This window comes from Schistocerca gregaria, chromosome 2 (genome assembly GCF_023897955.1).
Source record: "Schistocerca gregaria isolate iqSchGreg1 chromosome 2, iqSchGreg1.2, whole genome shotgun sequence".
NCBI lineage: Eukaryota > Metazoa > Arthropoda > Insecta > Orthoptera > Acrididae > Schistocerca > Schistocerca gregaria.
The window spans coordinates 142251767-142271952 of NC_064921.1; the positions used below are offsets into that span (position 1 = coordinate 142251767).

At 39.5% G+C, this 20186-nt stretch overlaps 2 protein-coding genes across 3 annotated transcripts in view; one reads left to right on the top strand and one right to left on the bottom strand.

Annotated features, from left to right (window-relative positions):
• The window catches only part of LOC126336538 (proline-rich protein 2-like), a 479405-nt gene that overhangs the window by 165916 nt on the left and 293303 nt on the right, over nucleotides 1–20186 (top strand). The gene's annotated exons all lie outside the window — the stretch shown is intronic.
• Nucleotides 1–20186, bottom strand: part of LOC126336532 (proline-rich protein 2-like) — a 271653-nt gene that overhangs the window by 1103 nt on the left and 250364 nt on the right. The gene's annotated exons all lie outside the window — the stretch shown is intronic.

Consider the following 20186-nt stretch of genomic DNA (forward strand, 5'->3'; position numbering starts at 1 on the left):
TCTGGCAGCCAAATAATTCATAATTCTAACGTGTGCATTTTAGTTTTTATTCTTATTGACGGTGATAGAAATGAAACATTCACTTCTAAGCATATTCTTATTATGAAGAAAGTTCTCTAGAGTGTCGTTCTGTCTTTATGAGTGCAGTTCATAATTCATCTATGACCTCTCACTACAATATCCAACAGTATTTCTTTTCTATATTCTTCCTACTTTTTACTATGTCTTAGTTCTATCCCACCGTGCAGTAACTAATTATTTCGTTGGATGCTCCATTACTCTAGTGATTGTCAATAGCACTGATATAATTCCGAAACGTTTATTTTTAAATATTTAATACAGGTTATATCTTTCTTTTCACACAACTTGCATTGGTTTTTTCGGAGAACATATGAACAAGATCAGTAGGATCTGCCTTTGATTGCAAGTATGTAACAACAATCACACTTCTATTGCAGGATCACGTCAACTGAACCATTGCCTAATAAAATGTCCTTTCGCGCAAACATTTTTCAATGTGGAATGCAACACAGAATTTTCTGACAGTCTAATAGGACTCTGGTAGCCATGAACTGTTTTTGTTTTACTTTTTTCTTACGTCATCAGTCTTCTGACTGGTTTGATGCCGTCCGCCACGAATTCTTCTCCTTTGCCAACCTCTTCACCTCAGAGTAGCACTTACAACCTACATCCTCAATTATCTACTCGATGTATGCCAATCTGTGTCTTCCACTACTGTTTTTACCCTGTACAGCTCCCTCTAGTACTATGGAACTTATTCTGTGATGTCTTAACAGGTGTCCTGCCGTTCTGTCCCTTCTTCTTGTCAATGTTTCCCATATCTTCCTTTCCTCTCTTATTCTGCGTTGAACCTCCTCGTTGCATACCTTACAGCCCACCTAATTTATAACGATCTTCTGTAGCACCACATCTGAGGTGCTTCGATTCTCTTCTATTCCGGTTTTCCCACAGCTAGTGTTTCACTAACATAAAGTGCTCTGCACCAAAGATACATTTTCAGAAATACCTTCCTCACATCAGGGCGTATGTTCTTTTCCAGTATAATTCCCTTGGCCAGAAAAGCGCGTTCCAACAGTGCTAGTCTTCTTTTTATGTTCTCCTCTATACGTACGTCACGGATTTTTTGCTGCCTAGGCAGCAGAAATCTTGAACTTGTGCCATTTCGTGATCCCCGATTACGAAGTTATGTTTCGCCCTGTTCTCATTTCTGCTACTTCTCACTGCTTTCGTCTTTCATCGACTTACTCTCAATCTATATTCTGCACTCATTAGACTGTTCCTTCCATTCAACAGATGTTGTAATTCTTCTTCACTTTCACTATGGATAGCAGTATCATTAGCGAATAGCGTCACTGATATCCTTTCACCTTGAATTTCAGTTTCACTCATGGAACTTTCTATTTCCATCATTGCTTCTTCGATTTATAAATTATACAGTGAGGGCGAAAGACTAAATTCTTCTCTTACATCCTTTTTAATCCGTGTGCTTCGTTATTCGTCATACACTCTTATTGTTCTCTCCTACTTCTTGTGCATGTTGTCTATTACCGGGCATTCGGTATAGCTCGCTCAGATTTTTTTCAGAATTTTGTATACCTTGCACCATTTTACATCGTCAAACTCTTTTTCAAGGTCGACAAATCCTATGAATGTGTCTTGATTTTTCTTTAGTCTTCCTTCCATTATCAACCGCATCGTCAGAATTTGCTAAAGCCAAACTGATCGCCACCCTCAATTATCTTTTCCATTCTTCTGTATATTATCTGTGTCAGCAAGTTATTTGCATGAGCTGTTAGGTTGATTGTGCAATAATTCTCGCACTTGTCAGTTCTTGCAATCTTCGTAAATGTGTGGATGATGTTTCTTGGAAAATCCGATGGCACATCTCCAGACTCATACATTCTACACACCAAAGTAAGTGGTCGTTATCTTGCCACCTATCCAAGTAATCTTAGACATTGTGATGGAATGTTGTCTGTCCGTAAGGTCTTATTCGATCTTACGTCTTCCAAAGCTCTTCTAAATTCTGATTGAAATACTGTATCCGCATTCTTTTCTATATCGATTCCTCTTTATTCTTCTAGCGCGTCATAAAAAAAGTCCTCCCCCTCATAGAGGCCTTCAATTACTTTAGCCACCTATCCACTCTCTCCTTTGCATTTAACTGTGAAATTCCCGTTGCTTTCTTAATGTAACCACCCCACCTTTTAGTTTGACTGAAGGTTGTTTTCACTTTTCTGTATGGTGAATAAGTCCTTCCAACAATAATTTCTTTTTTGATTTCTTCACATTTATCATGCAGCCATTTCGCGTTAGCTCCGTGTTTATTTCGTTCCTAGGTGGCTTGTAGTTCTGTATTCCTGCATTTCTGTGAACATATTTGTACTTTCTTCTTTGATCAGTCTCTTCTGTTACCCATGGTGTCTTCGCAGTTACCTTCTTTGTTTCTATGTTTTTCTTTCTAGTTTCTGTGATTGACTTTTTAGACACGTCCATTCCTCTTCAATGGAATTGAATATTGAGCTAACCCAGTATCTGTAGCCCAATAGAACTTCAAGTATGCTTCTTCATTCCGTATTACTTCCGTATCCCACTGGTTTGTTCGTTTATTCCTCCTGGGTAGTCTCTTGAACATAAACCAACTCTTCATCACCACTAAATTATCTGAGTCTATATCTGCTCCAGGGTACGTCTTACAATCAATTACCTGATTTATAAACCACTGCCTGACCCTGATGTAATCTAACTGAACTCTTCCATATCTCCCTATCTTTTCTATGTGATTGTTGAATAGAGTATTCACTATTACTAGCTAAAATTTGTTGCAGAAAATTAGTATTTCTCCACGCCCATCCCTAGTACTTAGACTGTATTCTCCCTGAACACTTTCTTCTACTCCTTCCCCTGCAGTCGCAATACAGTCCCTCAGGACTATTAGATTCTTGTCTCCCTTTACGTCGGCGTTGGTTTGCTGTCGATTCCAATTCCCTGTTAGCTGTCTCAAATACACTGCCTTTTTGGCTGCACAATTTAAAGTTGCATATTCAGCTTCAGTACTTGATGTGACAATATCCATCAGTTTCGTGTTCTCCCAGGAAATTATATTTTTCCCCTGTAGAAAAGCACTGCCATATTGTGACAACCAACTAGTTAAAACGTCTTCAAAATGTGAGCAACAAAGCCAGTTACATGCCTATCTTTGTAGTCCCCATTGTTAAACATAAATCCATAATTCATAGTATCATTCAGTAACGGAGGACTCGTTTTGCTGACCTGCAATACACAATATTATACTTACAATTATAGTAGATTAAGATAATTGCTGCATACCAAGTGTCAGGTCTTGTATTGACTAGTAAACACTACACCCCCAATACATTAACGGATCAAACTCTCATCTATAAAGTGTCATATCTCTCGAACTATGTGTCGTATAATAAACCAATTTTGCAGCCACATTCAGTGATATATGTACAACGGATAAAATTGGCTGTAAACAAGTAATAAATTAAAATATCATGCGTGGCGCTACACATTTAGTGCACAAAAAGCTAAAATGTAGTAAGCGATAATCTTTCTCCTTTCAACATTTTGTGTGGAAGGTGGGGGTGTTGTCGAGGAGAAAAAATTTCATAAAGGCTTGAAATCATGCATAAAGTTTGTTGGTTGAATACACAGTAAGTTCGTGAGAGTTGGACCACTTTTTTTTCAGCATAACATTTGTGTGGTCCTCAGCTTTTTTGTCTCCTGGAAGTGTGAATATAGAACGTTATTTAACTACAATATATTATTGACACACAATCGCTTAAAATAAGTATGGTAAAATGAAAATATACATGAGTTGTCCATCTCACTCATAGGTGTATGAGATGGACCAGTGTACTGGGAGAGATGGACCATATAAAAATAGGTACAGAAAAGCACAGAATTAATCAAAATTACATACTTTTATTTAGAATATCTTGTAATGAACACAAGATTACATTACTAAATATTTTAGTTTAAGCAATATTATGATTTTATTATAAATCTTGACTGAACATTGGCTTCTCTAATGAATTGTTGGTTTTGTGCAAGCACTAACCTATCTTTCTCTCACCACAATTAATTTATTTCCAAATATTGAACAACATTCATGCAACCACTGTGGACGAGAAACACATTGAATCCAGTTGGCATGCTTATTAATTTCGTAATAGATTTCAAAAGACCCAACACATTCACCTTTACCTCATTCATCAAAGATATTTTCGTGATCATCTATATTGTCTGCATCTGATGGATACAGTAAGTTCTATGCAATATTTTTCTATTTTAGCTTCTTCTTTCCCTTTTCTCATCACTAGCATGTACCTTTAGTGATATTTCTGCACATTTTTTCTGTTTCCTTTCTTTTCTTATTCCTCTTTTTATTTAGAGCTTCAGTATTTTCAGCAGAGTTTGTCCATTAGAATACAGTTGTTGCCTTTCTCTTCCAACTCATGGTTTTATCAATAGAATGAACAGGTGATATTTCTTCCAAAAGTTATGTCTGTGGTGGCTTAGCAGTAGTCAGTTTTGAAGATTTAGTTTGAGTAGGAGTGGTATCTGAAGTTGTGTAAGTGAAGGAATTTAACTTCTGCAGGTAACTCTGCTCTACTGATGGGCTTGGGATCACTAGGTCTTTTGATGGACTTCGATGTGGTTGGTTGGCCTATAAGTGAGTGCTGCTCTACCATTTCTTAGCACAGACGTATCTTCCGACAATTAAGCACCAGTCAGGGACTGTATCATCTTCAGTGGGATTATTCCACATGCCTTTAAGCTAAATTTAATTGCGCTTCATCTCTCCCACATTAACAAAAGCGGTCCATTTCTTCCAAATAACACTGGTCAACCTCTCCTGAGTGCACAAAAAAGATGGACCACCATGACTTCAGTCTACAGGTTACGAACTCGGTGGCCATTTTAAGTTTAATTTCATACTTAGAAATCAAGCCCGCAGTAAAAAAAAAAAAAAAACTGAATTAATATTGTGCAAACTAAGCCTAAACACTAAAATAATGTTACTAAATAACACTTGTCGGCTTACCAGAGCTGAGAATGTGATTTTTCTCCAGAGCTAACACGAAAACAACATCAACACTTTTGCAGGGCTTCCTCCCAAATAGAGAGAGAGAGAGCTGTTCTCTAGCAGCGCATTTGTGAAATACGCCGCTGGTCAGTGTAACCTAGTGGTTCAACTCTCCAGGGCTTAACCTGGTCTATTTTGCACTTCATGAGTTACGCTGCCTCAGTCCTTATACACAATTTCTAAATGTAGTACTTAGCTTATTGTATTAAATCTTTGATGTGGTAATAGATCTGAATGAGTGGAATAGCACAGCATTTAAAATTTTTAAATTCGGTCAATAAATGTATGAAATATTGATAATCTAATTTTTGGTACCTTGGAAACCATAAGAGGGGTAAGCTACAACTGGGACCATAGCCCCTATTAGCCATCTATTGATACAGATATACAGCAAACCCACAGGTTCATGACATAGCACTTGAACCTTAACACCCTGCACACCCCAAACCTATAATCCAGCCTCCATTGGTGTTTTTGCAGGAGTGTAATCAAACATACTAAAGAGTTTCAGAACATATTCAATATAAGTCTTCTGCTCAAATGTTAAATTACGCTCCTCCCAGTTTTATGCACATGACCTGACAATTTTTTTTCTCTTAGATTTTTAACTTCAAATGACATGTGGTACAGCCTCTCTTTAATCACTCTATTATTACAAAGACGTAAAAATCACCAGCATACAAAGTAACAACTGCAAAACTTTTACCTGATTTCTTAACCTTCATTAGTGTTTACAGCTTAACCTAGAATTTTTGCCTTTTTCGTTCCGATGTGTAAATCACTTTTTCAAAATCATAAATGTTTTGATTAGTTTATCAGATTTTGATATAATACTCTCTGATTGTTTCATAGAATGTTTTTCACCAAGTCCCAATATAGAAAATAACTTAGACATCAAAGTTATTAATCTTAAGATAAATACTTACAGTTTCACTAATGAGAGCTCTAAGCCCACTTTGTCTGTACCAAACTTTTGACCAAATCTTTTACTAATACGGCTAGCATGATTGAGTGCCGCCCTTTAGTATATTCCTTTTCGTCTTAAATTCACACTCGTATCCTACTATACTTTTACTCTTAGGTGGGTCCACAAATTCCCAAAAACATTTCTTCTGCAAAGACGTTATTTCCTCTTTCATGGCTTTTATCCAGTTCCCTCTTTCACTCCTCAACATGCCGTCCTCCAGATTCACAGGATCTTCAATCAAACTGGAAAACACTTACCAAAAATATGTGACCCACTGTGTTTGGGTACATGGGCTGACCTTAGAAATAGATGGTCACTTTCTGAAACATCAGGTTCCATCGGCAGCATCTGAGTCTCTCTGCATCTGCCACTGACCGAACATTCTACTTTGTTCAATTTTGTGGTGGAATATGGAGAGGGACGTAATAACTGAACACTTATAAATGCATGTTGTATAGGCTAATTTCAGTCTTATGCTACTGTAATGAAAGTGTTATTAAGACCAATGTGTTTCGCTTTATTCTAAAGCTCTTCAGTTGTCACTGTAACTATATGAGTTTTTCCTTTACGGTAGTAAGTAAAGCATTCAAACTGTGCATGATCACAGCAAACCAAACTGTACGAGAAAAAAAAATGTTATTGCAGTGACCACTGAAGATGCTTTAGAATAAAGCGAAACGTATCTGATCTTAGCAAAAGACGGAAATCAATCTGTGCAACTTGCATATGCGCAAACTGCGCAAAAAAGAAACCGAAAAACAAACAAATTTTAAATTATTTAAAAAGAAGACACTTTACCCTTCCATAACTCCTGTGAGGAACACTATTCCCTATGTAAACAGCGGTATTGCACACATCTATGTCCAATAATCAAATAACATGCGTTGTGCCATCTTACAAATTAATCTGTCAGTTCTTTCTACAACATTGTTCTGTCCAGGACTGTAGGGCACTCAGTCCGATTCCGTCTGAGAAATTAATCAAATTAAGAGTTCAAAAATTCAGTTTCCATTGTCTGCTCGAATAGATTTGTTGTTTGCACCAGTCCTGTTTACTGTCCAAGTTTTAAATTCACAGAAAAAATCATATATTTGTTCCTTATCCTTGATAAAGTAAAAGAACGTCCTCCTGGAATAATTATTCACAATATATAAAGCTACTTAGCCAGAATGTGTGACATTTGCTAAGTGGTATGCCTTTAATCCATCTTCACCAAACCAAGCACCTCAAATGTATGTAGTTACCAGCGAAATTTAGACATTTACACTTGTTAACACTTTCGGAATCGCAACACTCCAGCTTTATGCCTCCACGCTGTGAACATCGTCACCTCTAATCTGAGAAAATCCACGACGCTATAAGGCTTCCATGTTACTAGTTTCACTGCCAGCTACTGAGTGCTCAGTTTACACAGATTCAAAATTTTGTAGTTTGTAAATAACATTTGGCTCTGATCCAGAACGAAGAAGCTCATTGCTTTTCAACATCTTACATCCATATATATCAAAGACAGTATTTACACCTTTGTTAACCAAAACTGTCAGCAACTCGTGGACTTGTGGTTAGCGCTATAGATTTCCAGTCATGGTCACCGGTTTCGATTACCGGCTCCGTGGCGGATTTTCTCTGCTTGGGACAGAGTATGTAAGTTATCCTCATCATCACTTTACCATCGGTCCGAAAACCGACGAAGTAGTATCAAGTAAAGAGACTTGCACCCGGTTGTCAAACTCCCAGAAGGGAACTCCCAGGAAAATATGACATATTCACAATTCGTTTCATTAACCAAAACATAAACTGGCAAAAAATTAGCTGCTAAGGCGTCCGCAAGAATAACATCTCTGGGGATATAGCCAACCACTTCACTAATTAATCAAGTATTAACACCACACTTCGCAGTTATGTGTTTGCAGTTTTCTGGTTCAAAATCTTGAAGCAATCCCTTCCTCGAAATCATGTTTCCTGACGCCCTGGTATCAATGATCTAATCATTCTGGTAAGAATCTGTAAGTCCAAATGCATGAAACAATGACCTAACTACCCTCCCGGAGTCCTCCTTTGATTACTCTTGCCTTTAGAGACAGCCCAGCGTCATATGTACATACTTCCAGGAAATGAAACATCCTTTTTTGTCATTTCCCCTGTGTATTTTAAAATCTATGTGTGATATTTTACAAAGCTTTGTGAAGAAAACATTATCACTGCCACCTTTGTCTAAGTTGTGGTAGTCTTCCATATTTCCATCTAGCATCTTTGTTTTGATATTTTCCTGAAATTTTCATCCATTGTACTTGAGTATGTACGCCTTCGGCAAGACAGACAAACTTTTGGTAACAATAACTGAAGAAGACTTCACACGATCGGTTAAAACGCATTTTACTCGGTGAACGATTCCGAAAGATCTACGCTATCATCATCGGATCTTACACTTTAAATCTTTTACAATATATTGGCCATTATTGTTGCAAGTTGCTTCACGTTGCACGAGGATAATATATTTAAAAAATGTTAAGGAATAAGAAACGATGATGACAAGATAGCTCTGTGAAACTGGTCATCCAATAGGATGCTTTTTTTTAGCAATCCTGCCTTGTGAAGTATTCTTCAGTTACAATACACTGCAAATCGTCCTCAGTCTGACAATGTCAGGAATATGTAACTTTTAGTAAGCCACTAAGCATAATGAATACAATTAATCCATCATCAACTGGTTTCCCCATGCTCTACAGTTTTCTGGCTACACCCAGTATGTCAGTTACGTAATTGTGATTTTTTCCTTACAATTTTGATAACATAGTATTCAGCCGAGCATCCCAGAGTTGTCCATCATGTTTTATTCTTGCCAGCAACGAGTTTTCCAGCGTTTCCCAAGCTTCCTTTGCTTTCGTTGTGTTTTCCATATGTGCATACAAAGATTTATCCACATGAAAAAGCTGAAGGGTCCATGAATCTGTATCCTTTTCTGCTTTCATAGCTGTACTTGCACCCACGCCCCATTGCAGAGATCAGTAATTTTCACGCATAAGAATTTCATCGCAAATTTCCATTGTTCTAATCATCCTTGCCTTTTAGTTTTTCTACCGATGGAGTGGCGGATTCCATCAACTTAAATTTCAGGACATTTTTGGAAATCAGAGTTTACAGCCACTAAATGACTTAACTGCTTTTTCTTCCAAAAAATAAAAGCAAAAAACAAATAAAAGAAAATAAAATGAAAAGACGTGGGAGTGCTGTCACCGATGAGTTTGACGAAGCACTAAACCACAGCAAGTATGACGAAAAACGCGCTCTCGTAATTAAATACAGCTGTTCATTTATTTATTCCTACCAGCACACACATATGCAGTTAACGGCACAGATTTTTGTTCATGATGATTTGAATGGATAAAGTTATACCGTTCATAAGATCTGTATTCACTTATCAGAACTATATCGTATATAGAGCAGAAAAAAGAAACATGCGTACAAAAATAATCTATCACCTACGAGATGGTTACAGAAAAGATAAAATGAGGGTCCAGATACCCAACATACAACATAACTCAGTCACAAAAAATATTTCAGTGACCGTTCACCACAAATACCACCTGCTTTCGTTGTTGGAGACATTATGAAGACAGCGTTCTCTCCTAATTAACAGAGACTGCGATCAGAAAGCACCAATACAGTTCACTGTGTTTCTGTTTATGTCGGTTCAGCTACTCCCATCAACGTCTTCGGGGACAGTCCTGTAGCTTGCACGAATAGTAGAGTGACAAAGGCTTAGATGTCCTTAACCTGGTCCAACGCTAAAATCTTGGAGCGGAATTACAAAAAAATGGTCTACTATACACGCCTCTACAATATAAAATAACAGCCACATTTTCTCAAGGATTCTGTAGTATCTTGTAGCGAAATTGAAGTAGATAGTGCATGTGTGTTGCTGTGGGTAGAGGTCATTCTTGGCAATCGGAATATAATAATCAGTGGATCTTCTTGCTCACCTTCCAACTCAAATGAAAGAATAGCTGAAAGGTTCAAAGAAAACTTGAGTCTAATTTCAGACACGTACCCGACTCATACAACTTACTCTGGATATGTTGGTGGAAATATATGTTTAAATCCAGAGGTACGCATAAACCATTTTCCGAACTTACGTTATACGCATTCTCTGAAAACTATTTCACGCAGTTAGTGTATGATCCCATTCCAATAGGAAAATGTTGTGAAGACGCTCTTGACCTCTTGGCAACAAATAACCCTGAGCTAACAACGAGCATCAAAATGTATACAGCGATTAGTGAATACAAGGTTGTCGTATCGAGACTGAATACCGCAAATCCAAAAACCTCCAAAAATAATCGAAAAATACACCCATTAAAAAAAAAGCAGATAAAAATTCACTTGACGCTTTCCTAAGAGATAATCTACACTAGTTCGAAATTAAGTGTAGAATAGATGTGGCTTGAATTGAAAGAAATGGTATCGACAGAAATTGCGAAATTTATAGCAAATAAATTAACAAACGACGGAGCATATGCTCCTCGGTGCAAGAAACAAGTCTGATACAGTCGCAGAAACAACGAAAAAAGCATGCCAGATATAACAAACGTAAAATCCCCAAGATTGGCGATCTTTTACAGAAGTTCGAAATTTAGCATGGAATTCAATGCGAGATGCTTATAACTCCACAACGAAACTTTGCCTCGAAAGCTGAGTGAAAACGTAAAGAGATTCTGGTCGTACGTAAAGTATGCTAGCGGCAACACACAATCAGTGCCCTCTCTGCTCGACAGCAATGGAAATACTATCGATGAGAGTGCTGCTAAAGCCCAAGTTACTAAACACAGCCCTCCGAAATTCCTTCACGAAAGAAGACGAAGTAAAAATTACAAAATTCTAATCAAGATCAGCTACCGACAGGAGCAGCTTAGAAGTTGATATCCTAAGAGTAATGAAGTAACTTCGATCACCTAATGAGAGGTTGTATTCCGATCCAGACTGTATACGAATTAGGTTCCCTTCAGAGTACGCTGATGCAACAGCTCCATATTTAACAATCATAAACATCCGCACGGTCGTAGAAAGATTCGTAATCAAAGACTTGAAAGTTGTGTAGGTCACACCAATATTCAAGAAAGGCAATAGGTGTAATCCAATACATTACAGGCCTACGTCATTAATGTCGATATGCAGCAGAATTTTTGAACATATATTGTGTTCGAACATTCTAAATTACCTCGAAGAGAACGGTCTATTGACAAACTGTCTACACGGATTTAGAAAACACCGTTCTTGTGAAACACAACTAGCTCTTACCTCACAAGAAGTGTTGAGATTTCAAACTGATTCCGTATTTCCAGACTTCCAGAAAGCTTTCGTAACCATGCCTCTCATATCGTCTCCGTTATGCAATTGGATTCGTGATTTCCTGTAAGAGAGGTCACAGTTCGTAGTAACTGACGGAAAGTAATCGAGTACTACAGAAGTGGTTTGTGGCGTTCACCAAGTTATACGTATGTCTGTTATCAGTATAAACGATTTTGGAGACAATCTGAGCAGCCGTCTTCGTCTAGTAAAGTCATCATAAGATAAAAACCAATTAGATATATGTATGGTGCAAAAATTGACAGTCGATCCTAATTAAAAGCGTGACTTCATCCAAATGAGTACTAAGAGGAATCCGTTAAACTTCGGTTACACGATAAATCAGTGAAATCTAAGGGCCGTACATTCAACTAAATAACTTGGAATTTCAATTATTGATGTGGTGGGAGTTACTAAGGAGTGGTTAAGTGCCTGGCTTACATGAATTCAGACATCCTTTGAAACAAATTTTTTAACAATCATTTGTTATTCAAGAGTTATTAGGAAGCATACTCTCTGACTCCTGTATTTTCTTCGATTAATGGGTACCCATGACGAGATTTACTCTCAATTAATAATATTTACACTGATGCAACATCAAGGCCAAAATACCGGTGTTACAGTAGTGTCCAAGAAGAACCCAAAGTAATTAGAATATCAATTAGAAGTTTCAACCAAGATTGATAACTATTTGTGATAAAAGTTCCAATGCCCAGGGCTTTTTAAAAATGCGTCTAGTAACATTTAAACAAATTTGTGATACAAAACTGACAGTAATTCAATTCTAAAAACAGTATTGAGATAAATCCAATTGAACAAAGCACTTGAAGTACACTGCAAATTACAGCGGGATCACCTTGTCACAAGTTTTGTACTTGCCATCTTTTCTTGTGCCAAAGTTTAAAATTTGCTCATTTACTGTACAGGAGCACCCAACAGTTTCAAACAAGTTTAGGTACAAACTTCTACAGAAGAATGCCAAATTAAGAGGTATGAATAGTTCAGTTTCAAAAGGTAAATCTGCAGCATTAGAGTTCATCCGCTGCTGCGTCAGTGGGTTTACAGACCGTAATTTTTCCATTTTATGTTATTTCACACGTCTTTGGCACACTTCCTGGCAATGCATTACACTCATAATTAAATTGGCGCTATAAGACCTGAAACAAAAATCAGTTACGACTGGTTGAACACATTCATAAAAGTAGTGGGCCCCACCAGCGCAAATTCAATGACAACTTTGAAACATAAAAAGTTAAAACAAACAAATGAGCAGTCACGAAAAAGTGGAACTAATGGCGTCGCACAAGAACAGACTCAATTACAATCTTGTATGGTGAACAACTAAATCACACAGATGGGCAAGTACTCAATAATAAAGTTAATCGCTTCACGTGGAGTTATCCAGTACTCAATGCAACCATGGCGCAACGACAGTATAGTGACGGCTGTACAGATCACCAGTAGTTGCTTTAACCACCGATCTCCTTCAGGCAAAACCAGTATTGTGCAACCGAAGAGCTCTTGCACGCGAAAGAGGAGCTCCTTTCCAAATTACAGTTCCAAAACAGCGGCTCGCAACTACAACTAGGCCGCGCCTATCACTCCAGGTGCGGGCAAGTCGTTTTCCGGCGCATACACGGACCTCTCCTTGCCCAGAGCCCCGCTCGTCACCTTCCTCGTGCCGCTGCTAACTCGCGACTCTTTCGCTGTCCGAGCCACGCCGCCTCGCGGACCCCATTTGCATCACAAGCATGTCTGGCAAAGAGATTCTACACAACCAGCGATTCCACCAGAGAGGCACGAAGTTGAAAAATACCAGACTTTGTGGAATGTTTCGACGCACGACTCAATTACAAACAACTTCAACTGGAAAGAAAACATACAAAATGTTGTGAGGAAGACGAACCAAAGACTGCAGTTTATCGGCAGAACAGATCGACCAAAGATACTACCTACTCTACGCTTGTCCGTCCTCTTTTATAATACTTCTGCGAGTTGTTGAATCCTTACCAGATAGGATTAATGGGGTGCATTGAGAAAGTTCAAAGAAGGTCAGCAGGTTCTGTGTTTTCACTATTTTTTTTCTGAAACTCATCAATGTCCTAGGCGGAAGGTCACTATGCATGGGTGATATAGCAGTACATTTGAAATTAACACTTGCTTTGTCCGGATGAGAACATGTGCGATTTCTCAATATGTACGTGATTGCATCTTTCCTAGGGAAACAATCTAGGCTCATTGGTGGACATGAGATTTTTCTTTAGTACTTTCCCAAGGTACTGCTTCCCTTGTCTAATTCGTAGCAGCCTTTATATTGCTTGATGTCTCAAGTGATGTGATTTAGCCCTCCGGTACGATGCTCGAAAATTCAGGCTGGATGATGAACAGCGACTGTCGATATCTCAGGTGATAATGGAGGTATGAATACAATCTATGGAATTCAAATGAATAGCGTATATTTGTGCATGTATCACTTTATCGCGGTAAAAGTAGCTTATGCTTAGCCTTAATCGTCCTAACATTTATGGCTCCTGCACGGAAGTGCGTCAGGAGTATTCAAATTTTTACTAGTCACGACATTTTTGTTTACACCAAACTACATGCAGCTATTCGCGGGAGCTGTGGTAGCTGCCCGTGTTACCAATAAAAGCACTGTCTGAGTTCCATTACATGCAATACTCTTTAATCCAGACAAAGATACAAACGTACCAAGAATTTGCAGGTAGGAATACCGCCTCTGACAGTCGATTCCGTGATAGACTGGTCTGTCACGCCCACGGGGTTTGGAGAGGAACAGGTCCAGTGCTATACTTCACGGGAATAACATTTTCAACCCATCTTTGTCCTCTTCCATGTATCGAGTGTAGTTATCATGATATGATTCACTGAGAATGACTACGTACTTTATTACACTAGGGACAAAAATAGGTGCTCAAGGATCACGAATAACAGAGAAGAGGAATCGGGGTTTGACTGAGGTCACATTGACGATGTCTGCCTGCTTAGCTGAGTGGTAACTTGCTTGCCTGTCATGCAGCGGGCGTGGTTTCGATTCCCGGCCGGATTGAAGATTTTCTCCGGTCGTGGACTGATTGTCGTGCTGTCCTCATTATCACCGACAAAAAAAATGGCTTTGAGCACTATGGGACTTAACATCTGAGGTTATCAGTCCCTTAGATCTTAGAACTACTTAAACCTAACTAACCTAAGGACATCACACACATCCATGCCCGAGGCAGGATTCGAACCTGCGACCGTAGCGGTCGCGTGGTTCCGGACTGAAGCGCCTAGAACCGCTCGGCCGCAGTGGCCGGCTATCACTGACAGGCAAGTCGCCAAATGTGACGTCACCTGAAATAAGACTTGCAACCTGGCGGCCGAACTCCCGGCCATCAATGCCACACGATCATTACATTTTTAAACTGACAATTTGCTGACCAGAGCCTTAATGACAACTACTCTCCGCCGACTATTATCTCTCTACAACAGAATGCCACATGTTATATCTTTCTTTGTATTAAGCATAGGCTGATCTGTAAATGTTACAATTCCACCATCAGCAGTCACGTCCGTTATGAATTATTGCACACTTCAGAAGTACTAAATTCTAAGGTGCCATATGAGTTTCGGTTGACCTTTCCAGTTTGTAACAAAGAGAGGAGGAAACGACAACTAGTAAGACAGTTGCTGCTGTATTATGTTGCTTTGGGTGACATGCAGATGTTCCGTTACATTAGAAAGTTTAAAGTCTTCTACCGGTACCTTTCTTCTATAGTCAAGACAGAAGTATATCACGCAATGCTGTGACGAAAGGTTCACATTCCCTGCTCTCAGCTATGCTCCAGCAATATGATGGCGACAGTGGCTCCAGTTTCTATACGGGTCCGCATATATGTGACATTATTGTCCGATTGTCTCCGGATAAACAGATTGGATCCAGTGCATTATCTGTTCCACACCCATTGTTGGAAGAGGTATTTCAGTTAGCGCAAGGCTTAGAAATAGCTCCCACTGAGCGCTAGACTTTCCAGCACACTGTCTGTTTGCATGACCATTCAAGTAGTTGGCGTCGTTTGTCATCTACCAACAAGGAAGAATCTTTACAACTTGTCACCGCATACGGCGTGAAGTAGCATCTAAGATCCCATACAACTCATCCACCGTTACTTCAGCAGAAACTCAAAAACAAGACAGAGTAGATTACCGTCGGATCTCAGCGAATGCGGCACACCACAGCCATCTATTTTCCACATTGCGTTCTCACCCCTGTAGCGTACGAAAACAAGGATACACAAACGAAGTCTCCTTTCTTACTGATCACCAGTGCAGGCATACGCTTTTCAGTCGTTTCTCTAACTCATTTTTGAAACGCTGTATGCATTCATCAAATGCTACCTTACTAATGATGCTTCTTCCTGACGGGGGGAACTACTGCAGTAACGCACACTTTGATCTCGTTGATTGCCACGTCTAAGCCCATAATCCAGCAACCATGATAATCGATGACTCTTTTTTGTTTTCTGTAACTCACTCGGTAAAAACGGAAATCTTATAGCCTCACTTTGCTCTCCGTCTTTGTTAAAACCTTTTTTCTGGGGATCGGGTGGGCGTATCCAGCCTACGGTTCCTCGGCGATGTAAGAAATTGAAGCATGTAAGACAATGCAAACTGAAGATACGGCCGTTTATGTCACATATTTTGACACTCGCAAATCTACGCCTCAAAACTTATGGAGTGATTCCTGTTGGCCTGTAATCATGAAATTTTGCACGACGAAAGGCTTCATAGTACAACTAAATTCCTTTAGTTATCCTAAATTTGTTGATTGGTATCTCAGTTACACGAAACAAAGGTTTGTTTGTTATTTTTTATCTGATTGTCTTACTGTCCGTCCGTCTGTGTCTACTAAGATCCCTTTATCTCATAAATAGGTTGACTTAAACTTCTAAGTCAGTGTGAGCAAAACATACGGCCCTTTACATCACATACCGGGTGATCAAAAAGTCAATATATATTTGAAAACTGAGTAAATCACGGAATAATGTAGATAGAGAGGATAGAGAGGTACAAAAATATATATTTGAAAACTGAGTAAATCGCGGAATAATGTAGATACAGAGGATAGAGAGGTACAAAGTGACAAACATGCTTGGAATGACATGGGTTTTTATTATAACCAAAAAAAATACAAAAATTCAAAAAATGTCCGACAGATGACGCTTCATCTGATCAGAATAGCAATAATTAGCATAACACAGTAAGACAAAGCAAAGATGATGTTATTTATAGGAAATGCTCAATACGTCCACCATCATTCCTCAACAATAGCTGTAGTCGAGGTACAATGTTGTGAACAGCACTGTAAAGCATGTTCGGAGCTAGGGTGTGACATTGGCGTCGGATGTTGTCTTTCAGCATCCCTAGAGATCTCGGCCGATCACAATACACTTGCAACTTCAGGTGACCCCAAAGCCAATAATCGCACGGACTTAGGTCTAGGGACCTGGGAGGCCAAGAGTGACAGTACACTATCATCACCAAACGGCGCGCGCAAGAGATCTTTCACGCGTCTAGCAGTATAGGGTGGAGCGCCATCCTGCATAAACATCGTACATTCCAGCAGGTGTTTATCAGCCAGGCTGGGGATGATGCGATTCTGTAACATATCGACTTACCTATCACCCATCACGGTAGCAGTTACAAAACCAGAATCACGCATTTCCTCGAATAAAAAAGGCCCGATAACGGTAGATGTGATTAATCCAACCCATACCGTGACTTTCCCGTCGTGCAATGGAGTTTCCGCGACAGTTCTAGGATTGTCGGTAGCACAAATTCTGCAGCTGTGGGCGTTGACAGACCCTCGGAGCGTGAAATGATATTCGTTGGTCCACGACACGTTACTCAACCAATCGTCATCTTCCGCCATCTTTTGAAACGACCACACCGCAAATGCCCTCCGCTTCACTAAATAACCAGGTAACAGTTTATGATGCCGATGGATTTTGTACGGATAGCATCGGAGGGTACGCCTCAGTGCCAACTGAACAATAGTGTATGGATTGCCGGTGCGACGTGCGACTGCACGAGCGCTGACTTCCCCGTGCATAGACGAACCCTCTACAGTCTCAATATCTTCCTGAACTGTCTCAGTAGCATTACGCCTTGTGCTCGGTCGTCCACTACGGGGTCTATCGTCTAAATAACCCGTGGCTTTGAACTTCGAAATCATTCTTGCCACAGCTGCATTTGTCAACGGACCTTTACCCGTTCGAATCCCCTCCCTATGGTGATAGGATCGTAACGCTGAACTAGCACACTCCCCATTCTGATAATACAGCTTCACTAAAAGCGCCTTTTCAGGTAACGTCAACGTGCTGCGACTGCTGGCGCATCTGATTCTCTCTCTCATTACAGCTCCTTTTATACACGATTGTCATGCGCAGTCACTGACGTTTTACTGTCCAGCGCCATCTGTCGGAAATTTTGTGGACTTTTTTTCGGTGTCAATTTTTACCTATCTATCTACATTATTCCGTGATTTATTAAGTTTTCAAATTTATACTGACTTTTTGATCACCCGGTATTTTGATACTCGCTAACTCACTCTTCAAAACCTACAGGATACTTCCGTTGGCCTAGAATCACGAAATTTGGCAAGGAGCAAGGCTTCACCGTATAAGTAAAGGAAAAAAAATCAAAACTTCGTTAATTTGTAGTTGCATCACTCAAAAAATATTTATTTTTGATTTGTTTTTCGACTTCAGACTTAAAACGTTCCCAGAAGTCTTGGAATTCCCGGATCTATATCTTCAAAATATCAGTGTCGATAACTGATAAAAATCGTAGAGATTCTCGATCCTCGGGATGGGGGATGGATGAACTTTCTATGTAAACATAACAGAGAACTGTCTTTGTACAGAAACACTCCCCCACCCACACACCTTTCACAGCACGAGATATACTCGCACAAGTTCAGTTTTTTATTCCTTTTCTTAAATTCAACTAGGCTGTACGAAATGACAATTGATGATGTGTTACATGACGATCAGTTTGGCTTTAGGAAGGGTAATGGTACCAGAGAGGCAATTGTGACGTTACGGTTGATAATAGGACGGTTAAAGAAAAATCAAGACACGTTCATAGGATTTGTCGATCTGGAAAAAGCGTTCGACAATGTGAAATTATGAAAGATGTTCGAAATTCCGAGAAAATTGGGATAAGCTATAGGGAGAGACGGGTACAATCGTATGTACAAGAGGAAAGAGTAAGAGTGGACGACCTAAGAACGAAGTGCTCGGACAGGGCTTAAGACAGTGATGTGGTCTTTCGCCTGTACTGTTCAATCTGTACATCGAAGAAGCAATGGTGGAAATAAAAGATAGGTTCAGGAGTGGAATTAAAACTGAAGCTGAAAGCATACAAATGATACGATTCGCTGATGCAACTGCTATCCTCACTGAAAAGGTGAAGAAGAATTACATCATCTTTTGAATGGAATGAACAGTCTAATGAGAGAGTAAATCGTAGAAAGCCGAAAGTAATGAGAAGTAGCAGAAACGATAACAGCGAGCAACTCAACATCAGGATTGATGGTCACGAAGTAGACGATGTTAAGGAATTCTATTACCTAGGCAGCAAAGTAACCAATGACGCATGGAACAAGGAGGACATCAAAAGCAGACTAACACTGACAAAAAGAGCAAGAGAAGCCTACTAATACCAAATGTGGGCTTTAATTTGAGGAACAAATTTCAGAGAATGTACACTTGGAGCACAGCATTGTATGGTAGTGAAACACGGACTTTGGGGACACCGGAACAGAAGAGAATCGAAGCATTTGAGATGTTGTGATAAAAGCGAATGTTGAAAATTAGGTGGACTGTTGAGATAAGGAATGAGGAGGTTCTGCCCAGAATCAGAGAGGAATGGAATATATGGAAAACACTGACAAGTAGAAAAGATAGGATGATATGACATAATGTTAAGACATCAGGGAATGACTTCCTTGGTACTAGATGGAGCTGTAGAGGGCAAACACTGTACGGGAGGACAGGGACTAGAATACATCCAGCAAATAATTGATAACGTAGGTTGGAAGTGCTACTCTGAAATGAAAAGGTTGGCGCAGGAGAGGAATTCGTGGCGAGCTGCGTCACACCTGTCAGAAGACTAATGAGTAAAAAACGTATTTGCGCAAATGCCTTAATTTAGGATTTGTCTTTGTGTCTGTTTAAATTCTCTAATTATTCTACTACTTAACTGAGAAGGGAGACTCTCAATTAAATTGAAAGAATCCGCATTTTAGATGCCTTACATGAAGTGCATCCCACTAAATTAACCGAGTACTAGATGGATATACCAGTCATCAACAAGCCACGCAAATTGTGTATGGCCTTTCACGAACTCCTCAGTCCACCTGACACGGTACAGACGGTTGGGAGTCACTCAATTCTGTTTTTCCTGTCGATAACCTTGTAAGCTGTTCGATGTGTAGGAACATTCATCCACTTGGATACCCTTAATGATTTCCATTATATAATATACATTTAGCTTTGCAACGTTCACTTAATAGTTCCACTGTCTAGTGACCGGAATGCATGATTATGGCCGGCGACTGCCATGACTCCTTCTCTTAGACTGTAGGCTCAAGCATTAGTGAGGGCACCTGATTATTCAGTGACACATGCACAAATACACGCTAAGTATCTGAATTTCAAAGATTGCTTACGTGCCTCC